Consider the following 10,758-nt stretch of genomic DNA (forward strand, 5'->3'; position numbering starts at 1 on the left):
AGCAAGGACCCGGGGTAAGAAGCCCTTTTGCCAGGTTCTAAGGGAAGTTCTGCTTTGGAGTCATCTCCAATGAAAAAAATGAGGTGAAGAAATGTATGTACAGAATGTAAGAAAAGATGTATTCTTTTTCACAAAGGTAAGCCATATATATATTTTTAAAGTATCTATAGGGAGAGAGAAGGAATAGGGTGGAGAGGCAAGGATAGAAGTTGAACTTCTCCTCAGAATATACTTTGTTTTGCAGATATAAATTTGGAAGCATATAAATATTTTATAAACTATACAAAATTAAAGTTTTTTTAAAAAAGATCATCACTAAAAATCTGAAGTAAATGAAAAAAATAAAAAATAAACCTAACACTTTATCCAATTTGAGGTATAACCACACAGGGGAAAACTATTCTAAGCAACTTTAAAGCATAGAAACTTGAGTGTACATTCCTAGTGGGATATACCCTAAGGACAAAACACACACACACACACACACACACACACACACACACACACACACCTCTGCACACAACAAAGACTGTCCAAAAAGAAAAAGAAAGAATAAAATTGTGTCTACAGGCATGCCACCTTGAGCACACCCGATCTCATCTGATCTCGGAAGCTAAGCAGGGTTGGGCCTGGTTAATACTTGGATGGGAGACCAGCTAGGAATATCAGGCAATAAAAAAATAAAAAAAATAAAAAAGTGATTAAAAAAAAAAGAAAAGAAAAAAGAAAAAGAAAAAAATTGTGGTCTACAAATACTATTTCCCACTAATGAAACCAGGGCTCCTTGGAGAAATGGCTGAGTCTAGGTCTGAGGCAAGAAATATACAAAATGAGCTTGGAACATCTTGTTAAGACAGAAAGCAAGGAAACAAAATATCAAAAACTACTAAGTTGTGATAGAAGGACTCAGGAACTAACTTGAAGAGGCTCCTTCTGACCTAAGATGGGAGGCACAATGTAAGTATCATATTAATAATAATAACAATGAATTGAAACATGTTAAATATATTTAAAAACATGAGTTCATAATGATTAGAACAAAAAAGGGAATTTATTGATTAACTATGCAAATTAACAAGAGAACAATCTCATGATTTTAAAAACAGGTAAATAGATGTAAAAAATAAAACAAACATTTACCTTGACTTCCTATATGAATTGCAACTCACAATAGCCAAATAATTGATAAGGGAAAAGTTTTCTCTTTATAGAAGTATTGCAGTTAATAAATGACAAAAGAATGAGAGTATTTGGGTGTCATGATTTTATAACCCCTGAAAATACTGAATCTAGATAATAATTATCAATGGATGCTAACGTCACAAAAAGAAAACCAACTTGACATGTGTCTCCTGGTGGAAGTGTATAATCCAACCTTTATCCGTGACCCCTCCCCCCCAAAAAAATCAAACCTATATCTAATAGAGCTTGTAGATCTCACTACCAATTTACCAGAAATACAAAGGACGGAGAACATGTTAAACATCATCACAAGAAAGCAATTTAAAAAATTCAGACTGTGGGAAATTCTATAGGATGAACAAGCCAATCTCCTCAAGCATAAATTGCAAGGAAATTAAAAAAAGAAGTAGAAAGAGAGATGGAAGAGAGACCTGTAGATCAAGATCAAGAGACAAAACACTTATCAGCAAACATACGTAAGGACCTTATTTGGAACTTGATTCAAACAAACTGTTAAAATATACATTTATATATAAATATAGATACAGATATGTATATATACATATGTAACAATTGTGACATTAGGACACTGGATAGTTGATAATATTAAGGAATTTTTTTTTTTTTTGGTTTTGACAATGACATCGTGGTTATTTTTTAAAAGAACCCCTATCTAGAGATACATACTGATATAGTTAAGACAAAATAATATGATTTTGGGACTTATCTAAAATAATCTGGCAGGAGTGGGTAGAGTTATGGTTGAAACAGGATTGTCTGTGAGTTAAAAACTGTTGGAAGCTGAGTGACAGATAGGTTGTGGGGAGGGTGGGGCATTAAACTATTCTCTCTTTCGCTTATATTTGAATTTTCCATAATAAAAAGTTAAAAATAAATAATATTTAAAAGGTATTTTTAGTTTTAAAAGAGCGCATTTTTTTGTGAAAAACATTAAAATAATATAGGAGTGCAGAAAGTTGAGAGGTGAAATCTCCTTCACCCACTACCTCCCCCTTGCCCCACTTCAGATGTAGTCACTAGAGATGCTTCAGTAGATTCCGTGGTAATGTATGCATTACTGCTCAGACATTGTCACTATGCTGCTCTGAGGACAGAATATACTCTCAGGCTTAGCTGTGTGACTAGCTTGACCAAAAAACTACAAGCAGAAGTGGCTAGAGTCATTTTTGAGGAGACTCATTGAGAGCCAGCACATGGCTCTCTTTTCTCACTGTCACAATGCTCCAGAAAGTTGGATCATGGAGTGAAGACAACAAAGCCACAACCAGCCCAGGATATACTAATGTATATGACAAATAAACCTTTATTGTGGCATACACTGAGATTTATGCAGCCATTTACCACTGGGATATAACCTCACCTATCCTGCTTGATATAATATCCTTCCACACCTTCTGCTGTGCACTACAAAATTTTTTTTCCACAAATGTTAATACATATAACTCTTCAATTTGCTTTTTCTTTTTTTATGGGCATTTGAGTCTATTTTGAAATAAAACCAATCTGAGTCTCCAAAGGCTCCAAAATAGGTTCCTAAAGCCAGAAATTCTGTTCTTTAAAATAGGGGTCAGTGGAGAGGTTCGCAAATAAAAACTCATGTGGGAAGTAAGTTGAGTGTGTCAGAGTGTGTATAAGACTAGAGTCCTCCTTGTTACTAGAGTATACTTGGCAGTGAACTGTGGATTTGCATGATTCCACATGCTTTTCCTGCGTAAAGAAGGCAGGAAATCTACAAGGCTGTTAAAATGCCTGTCTTTCTCTTTGTAATCTTGCAGGCATTGCCTGTGGTTGGAAGAGAAATCCTGGATTTCCTCAACAGCTTGGAGTCAGAGGGCTGTTACTGTGGTTATGATTACAGCTGAAGTGCTGGGAGAATTGAGCACTTAATTTCTCGGTTATGCTATCAAACCTGAATTCACATTGGCCTCCTGGGCTCCCTACATCTGATAATGGCACCAGCATGCCATGCCAGATACACACACTGGAAACCTTGGTGCCTCCTTTTACTCTCCAATCCACTAGCATACGTGCTCCACAGGGGCAGAGATTTTGATCTGTTTTGTTTACTGCCGTGTCTTCAGTGTCTGTAACATTGCCTGACTCATAGTAGATGCTCAATAAATATTTCATTAATGAATGAATCTAAGCAGTTATCAAGTCCTGTGACATCTCTCTTTATATTTTCTCTTCAATCTATCACCCTCTCATTCCCAGTGTTATTACCTGTGGTGTATTAAAAATGGCCACAATTTTTTTTGACAATGCTCCCACTGAGACGTGGGGTGTATGTCCCCAAACCTGGAATCTAGGTGGGCTCTGTGACTACTTGAACCAATAGAATATGGTAGAAGTGATGTTATACCAGTCTCTAGGCTGAGGATTTAAGAGGCTAGCAATTTCTACTTCCTGTCTCTTGAACTCTCAGTCCTGGGCTGCTGAACAGGCATGGAGAGGGAGAAGTGCCCAACCGAGCCCCTCCTTCCAGACACTTTTGCCAAGGAGCCAGACATAAGAGTGAAGCCATCTTGGACTCTCCTGACCGATTCAGCCTACCGGCTGAATAGCACTGAGCGACTTCTGTTGGGTGTTGTGTGGAACAGAAGAATCATTCAGCTAAGCCCTGGGCTGATCTACACAACTCGAACTGAGCCCCAATTCTTGAGCTACACAACTGTAAGAGATAATAAAATTGTTGTCCTTTTAAGCCATTAAGTTTTGGGGGTCATTTGTTAATGTAGCAGTAAATAACAAGAACGTTACTGTACTCAGGAGCTTCTAACTTCTTACCTGGAAAACTGATCCCCACATTCAGTCTCCTGCCATACCGTCCATGCTCTACATTGCTTAGTTTGTTCCATGAAGAAACTGTGTGGGGCTCCTGCTTTACAAAAAGTCATTGTGAATAGAATACGACCTACTCTGTTTAGCCTACCCCCATTGGCCTTCCAAGATCTGTCTCTGAACTTAACTTTCCAAGTTCTCCTATTCTTCCCTCATATTTCTTATATTCCAGCCAAATTCAACTTTTGGGCTATCCTCTTGATACCCCAGGATTTTGATCATGCAGTTCCTCCTCCTGGAATGCCCTTCATCTCCTCTATGTATGTCCGCCTCCTACTTGCCTTCCTAAGATATCCAAGAATGTCAGTCTCCCTAGTGGAAATAATCTCTCTTCTGAATTTCCAAAGCATTCTGTCTGGGCCTGTCATAAAATTTACCCCTTTCTACCTTTCTAATATAATTTGGAAACACGATTTTAACATTCCTCAGAGACCAGAGAGTCCTTGAGGCCTATGTTCACGTCTTATTTACTTATTTTAAACTCATTATCAAAGATTGGTCAGACAAACTGGTGAATAAATGGATGAATGGGGCCTAGTCTCACTTCTTTGTTATCATAAGTCAACAGCAATAATACTATATCCATGCGTTTTTATAAACTATGGTTCATTTTCCTCAATCTGATTTGGCTAGGTACATTTGCTCGAACCATGTCACCAAGCCTCAGGTTCTCTCTCACCATTTTTCAGCTCTGTTTTCTTCTGCCTTGGTTTCTTTCAGAAGCAGCTCTCCCAGGCGGTGGCACAGATGGTCCCTGGCAGCCTCACACTTATACCCTACCAGTTTAGCAACCCCTGCTGAAAAGAGCACTTCTCTTTCCCAGTAGTTCTAGAAGAAGTGTAGGAATTAGGACTCTCTAGACACACAGGAGACATTTCCCTGAGCTGATCGCTGTGGCCAAGAGGATGAAGTGTCCTGATGGCCCAGTCCTAGGTTTTTAGAAGCCCCCAGGAGTTGGAGCTGGAGGTGGTGGTGGTGGGGATTATCCTAAAAGAAAATAATGGTGCTATTATCAAAAGAATGGGGACTGTAAGTTGGATAGGCAAACAACATATTCCACCTTATCTGTCCTGGAAGGAGATACCAAGCTCTACATAAAAGGACTGCTTTTTCTCAAGCTTAGTGTTGGATATCTGCTCTGTACTGGATCCTTTAAAGAGAACTGTCCCAAACAGGTAACAAGGTGTCCAGGGCCCAGGAGAGCTCCACTCTACTGGCACTGCCACCCCATCCCCCAACCCCATCCCTGCTCCTTATCCAGACTATCTTTACTTTGTTTCTGATTTGCCCTTCCTCACCAATCACGTCTTGCTCTCATCTTTTCTGGCTCACTATTCCTCTTGGCATTCATGAGCATGAAACACAAAAGGTGTTTACCTCCACTTCCCTGCCCAACCCCCACGTAGCATCACCATACACTTACATCCTTGGGCTGCTAGCAGCCATCAGACAGAGAGCCTCTGTGAATAGTAATGAGACAGAGCCCTGATGATAGTAACGAGACTTGAGACCCTGAAGCCAGCCATACCTGAAGCCATCTATCCCTCTGTTGTGGGTTGAGTTGTGTCCTCCAAAAAGATGTGTTGAAGTCCTAACCCCTGGTACCTATGAATGTGACTGTATTTGGACATAAGGTATTTGCGGATGTAGTAAAGTTAAGATGGGTGTCCTTATAAAAAGACACCAGTCCTTATAGGAAGAGAAGGGACATAGACACAGACACATAAGGAGAATGCCATGTGATAATGGAGGTGGGCATTGGAGTGATGTGTCTACAAGCCAAGGAATGCCAAGGATTGCCAGCCACACCAGAAGCTGAGAAAGGCACGGAACAGAATCTCCCCTAGAGCCTCCAGAGAGAGAAAGAGAGCCTCCAGAAAGAACTAATGTTGCTGACACCTTGACTTTAGACTTCCAGCCTCCAGAACTGATAGAGAATAAGTTTCTATTATTTTATGCTACCCACTTTGTGGTAATCTATTCGGGCAACTGAGAAAGAAACTTACACTACTCCTATGTTTCTCCTTTACTCTCACACTAACAAAACTCACACTTCTGACGCCATGATCTGTGGGCTTTTCCCCAAACCAAGCGATTCTTTAACACCAGCAAGGTGTCCTACAATTCAATTCAATTCTGACACTATCAACCTGGATATAGCATCAGACCCCATGGGTTAAGGGCTCAGTCTTACAAGATCGCCCCTCCCCCCACTTTAGATGTCAATAGCAAGCCCAGGTTGCCACCTGTGCTTCTGATCGACCAGCTATAGATTGGAGGTTCTAATGACCCCCTCCTCAGATTCAATTAATTTGCTACAGTAGAACTCAGAGAAACATTTTACTGACTAGATTCCTGACTTATTGTAAAAGGACATCACTCAGAACAGCTAGGGAAAGGGCACAGAACTTCCACGCTCTTTCCAGGCACGCCACTCTCCCTGCACCTCCACAAGTTCACTAACTGGGAAGTTCTAGGAACCAGGGCCTTTGGGCTTTTAGGGAGGCTCCGTTAAGTAGTCACAATTGATTAAATCATCAGCCATGGGTGATCGAACTCAATCTCTAGCCCCTCTTCCCTCCTTGGAAGTGGGGAGTGAGGGTTAGGACTGAAAGTTGCAACGCTCTAATCACTAATCGGTTCCCCTGGCAACCAGTCCCCATCTCTAAGTGACCTAGGGGCTTTCCAAAAGTCACCTCATTAATGTAACAAGACACCTTTTATGGCTCTCATCGCTCAGGAAATTCCAAGGGTTTTAGGAGCTCTGTGCCAGGAACTGGGACAAAAACCAAATATATATTTCTTATTTTAAATCACGATATCACAGCAGCCCTAGGAAACTAATACACCCTCTCATTTCCCCTCTACCCCTTGTGAGCCAATGAATTCCCTGGTCGCTTAAGCAAAATTGTTTATGTTACTTATAGCTAAAGTCTTAATACAACATGTTACCTACCCTATGTGCTGAGGATGCAAAGACAAATTAAACTCTGTCTCTACCTTTGAGTCCTCATCCTATGGCACTAAGCCCAGCACCGTCAAACATTACGGGGGCCAAAACCAGTGAGAAGGATGAGAAGAAACCCAAGCCATACTAGAAAGGCAATTTCTTACTCCTGATTAATGAAAATAATTTATCTCAAGCACGTTTTGGACTCTAATCAGAAATGCTAATGACTTACCATCTCATACAAGCCAAAGGCCAAACTCCTTAGCCTGGCACTCTAGGCCTCAGCCTATATTTCCATCATCTTCCACTACACTTGGCTCCTTCTTCTCCACCTCCTTTGCTCCAGCCACATCAAAATGCTATATTCCCCAAGGACACTGTATGCTTTCAAAAGTTGTTACATTCACTCACAGCTCTTTCTATACATAGTTCTTTTTTCCATCTCAAAGTCTTACCCATTTATACTGGTTTCCTAGGACTGTCATAATAAATTACCACAAACTGGGTGGCTTAAACTGACAGATTTATTCTCTCAAGGTTCTGCAGGCTATATGTCTGAAATCAGGGTGTCGGCAGGGCTACACTTCCTCTGAAGACTCTAAAGGAGGATGCTTCCTTGCTTCTTCCTAGCTTCTGGTGGCTGCCAGTAATCATTGGCATTCCTTGGCTTGTGGACACATCACTCTAATCTCTGCCTCTGTTGTCGCATGGTGTTTCCTCCGTATCTGTGTCTGTGTTCAAATTTTTCTTTTATAAGGATACTAGCCACTGAATGGGGCCCACCCTAATTCTGTGTGACCTCGCATCTTAACTTGATCACATCTGCAAAGACCCCTTTTCCAAATAAGGTCATATTCACAGGGATTGGGGATTAAGACTTAAAATAAATCTTTTGGGGGAATGTCATCCTTCAAAGTCCAGCTCAAATGCCACTTCCTGCAGGAAGACCTCATCATCTGCCTACCTCACAAGCTTTGCTGCAGCCTAATCACGTTTGACCCTGCAGTACAGATACTTGTGAACTTACTTATATTTGTGAACAACAGGACTAGGATTCAAACTTTGTCTGTATGATCTAAAGCCCTTGGTTAATACCTGTTTTACTAGTCAGAAAATAATCTATAAATATTTGTCATTTTGATCTGATAAGGAAAAAAGCGGTAAGAGAGAGAGTAGCTATATGGTTCATGCTGGCATGGTTTGTAAAGCCATCAGAAGGAAGAAGATGAGGTTAAAGCTGTCCTAATAAAAAAAACTGAAATGCGATCACAATTTCTCTTTCCTTCTGTAGTTTGTATGCTTCAGTTCCCGACTTGTAATAGTTTTGATCTTTAGCATCCTCTGGATGGGAGGACTTTGAAGTGCTCTGAGGGCCAAAAAGAGGCCCAAGAATGACCCCTGTCCAGTGGTTGCACTGGCCTCAAGGCTCAAGGACAGTGAAAAATCACATCTCCCCACACCCATGATTCCGTGACAGCCTCCAGCTCCAGACTGTGATTGCCCAGTTGAAAACCCCAAATCAAATACATACCAGGAAGACCTTCTGTGTCTGCTCGATGCAGCAGTCTGGGTCCCCATGGCGCTTTACGGAAAATTGTCGACCAGTGTCTGGGCCCAGACAATGCTGATCCCAGCACTAAAAGGAAACAGCATGGCTGGCCCGGAGCCCAGCCTCCCTCCCTCCGTGGTCTCAGCACTTGACAGAAGAGGAGCTATTGCAGTCTGTTTTGAGACAAGAATAACATTACAGCATCCCAGTCATCCCGAAATAGCTGAGAAATGATCACCCAGTACCTGGACGCTTATCTTTCAGGGAGAGAATTTCAGAGAAAGGCCCAGTAAAACACAGCTTTCTTTATTCCTTTCCATGAGAATGTGTCAATTAGACCACAAATCAGGCTTTGGGGTCCATGTTCCAGGAACCTCTTAGGGTTCCTCTTTGGTGTTTTGGTGGTTCTCGCTGATTTGGGCAGTTGATATCGGGACTGTTCCTAAATCAGGGTCTGAGAGCAGCTGGCCTCCTTAAGAAAACTACCAACAAATTTAAGAGGAAAAGGAAATATTAATAAGTCCTTATGTAGCACTTACAAGGCCTTATCAAGAATTATTTTAAGTACTTTACATAGGCAGGTAGTGCAGTAGAGTGTATTATTGTCCCAAATATTCTCTGCCCCTCCTTATGGGAGAATTATATCTCCTCAAACAGAAGTGACCATGTCATTTTTAAGAACAAGCCTTAAGAACCATTGCGTGGATCTATAATCAACCACTCTTTTCCTGCCGCCCTAACACCCATGATGTTCCAGACAAGGGCTGCTCCTTACATCTGGTCTCAGGGGGAAGAGCCAAAGCCAGCCGGTAATGGACATGTGATATGAGCAAGAAATAAACCTTTGTTGTAAGCCATTGAGATTTTGGAGCTATTTGTTATTGCAGTACAACTTAGCCTGAGCTACTATCATCATCCCCATTTCACAAATGAGGGAATCGAGGTACCCAGAGATTGTGGGTACTCTCATCTGAGGTCATACAACCAGGATTCAAATCCAGACGGTCTGGCTTCAGAGTCTGTACTTTTAACCACTTCATTGTATCGCCTCCAAAAATATCTTTGTTGTTTTCTTTCAAAACTCCTTTAGCTGGCAAGATCCCTGCGTATGCTTTTTCTTCATTTCCCATGAAAGTAATTAAAAATACTCAACAGATCATTTGGTCCTCAGTAGGTCAAACAGACAAAATATATAGACTCTGTACAATAAAACAGAACCGGTTGTCAAGTGAGCCCGCCTCATTGATATACAAAGCAATTAACGGCTTAATTTCCACCCCCTCCATACCACAGTGTTTCAGGAATTAACAAACAATTTCATAATTTGAGATTTAAAAACTGAAATCAAGTCTTGTCTCAAAAACTTCAATCTCTCAACCATTTGAAAACTTCTCTCCTGCTCCTGGTTTGGAAATTTGCAATGGCGAAGCGGGTCATGGGTGGCTTCCTCCTGATTTGCCTCTTCCATATCTCCCCTACTCCCCTTACTGCCTCAGGCTCTTGCAGAATTAGGGTGGAGGGTAGTAAGGGGGATAAGAGGAAGGAAAAGTCTTACTTGGCTTTCGTGTTCTCTGGGTGTGGCAGGTGGTCAAATGCAGGCTTTTTGTGACAAAGGCCTTGTTTATGATTTCCCCGGAATCTCCCACTGGGTCGTCCCACAGCACCACTTCCTGGCTCAGCTAATGTACTACTTGGCTAACCACTTAGGACAGAGCCCTTTTCCCCACTAGCTTCTGCATCCAATCTCTTTCTGCTGGGATAACCTGGCTCCCAGTACTAGGCCCTCTTACATGAAATTCTGTTTTGGTTAAAAAGCTTTACCAAGCTATAGTTGGCATGCAATAACCTATACACATTTAAAGTGGACTGCTTGACAAACATTGACTTTTGAAGGGGCCCAATGAACCAGAATCAAGATAATGAACATTCCATCACTCCCAAGAGTTTCCTCATGGCCCTTAGTGATTCCTCTCTCCTGTCCCTCCCCCACCCCTAGGCAACACTGCTCTGCTTTTTGGTACTATAGATAACTTTACACTACAGATAAATTCTCTGAAATTTCATGTAAATGGCATCAAACGGTAAGTATTCTTGCTTGTGGGGCTTCTTTCACTCAACATAATTCTTTTTAGGTTCATCACGGAGTCCCTCTTCAAGAGAATTTAAGCCTGGCCACCTTCTATGGGTGCACAGGGCCCGTGGGAAAGTCCACCAT

General features: G+C 41.4%; 1 pseudogene; it reads left to right on the forward strand.

Annotated features, from left to right (window-relative positions):
* The first annotated feature begins 562 nt into the window (after positions 1-562).
* LOC120589950 (uncharacterized) lies at positions 563-681 on the forward strand (annotated as a pseudogene).
* Positions 682-10,758: the final 10,077 nt, after the last annotated feature.

Source organism: Pteropus medius, unplaced genomic scaffold, assembly GCF_902729225.1.
Source record: "Pteropus medius unplaced genomic scaffold, Ma_sr-lr_union100, whole genome shotgun sequence".
Lineage (NCBI taxonomy): Eukaryota > Metazoa > Chordata > Mammalia > Chiroptera > Pteropodidae > Pteropus > Pteropus medius.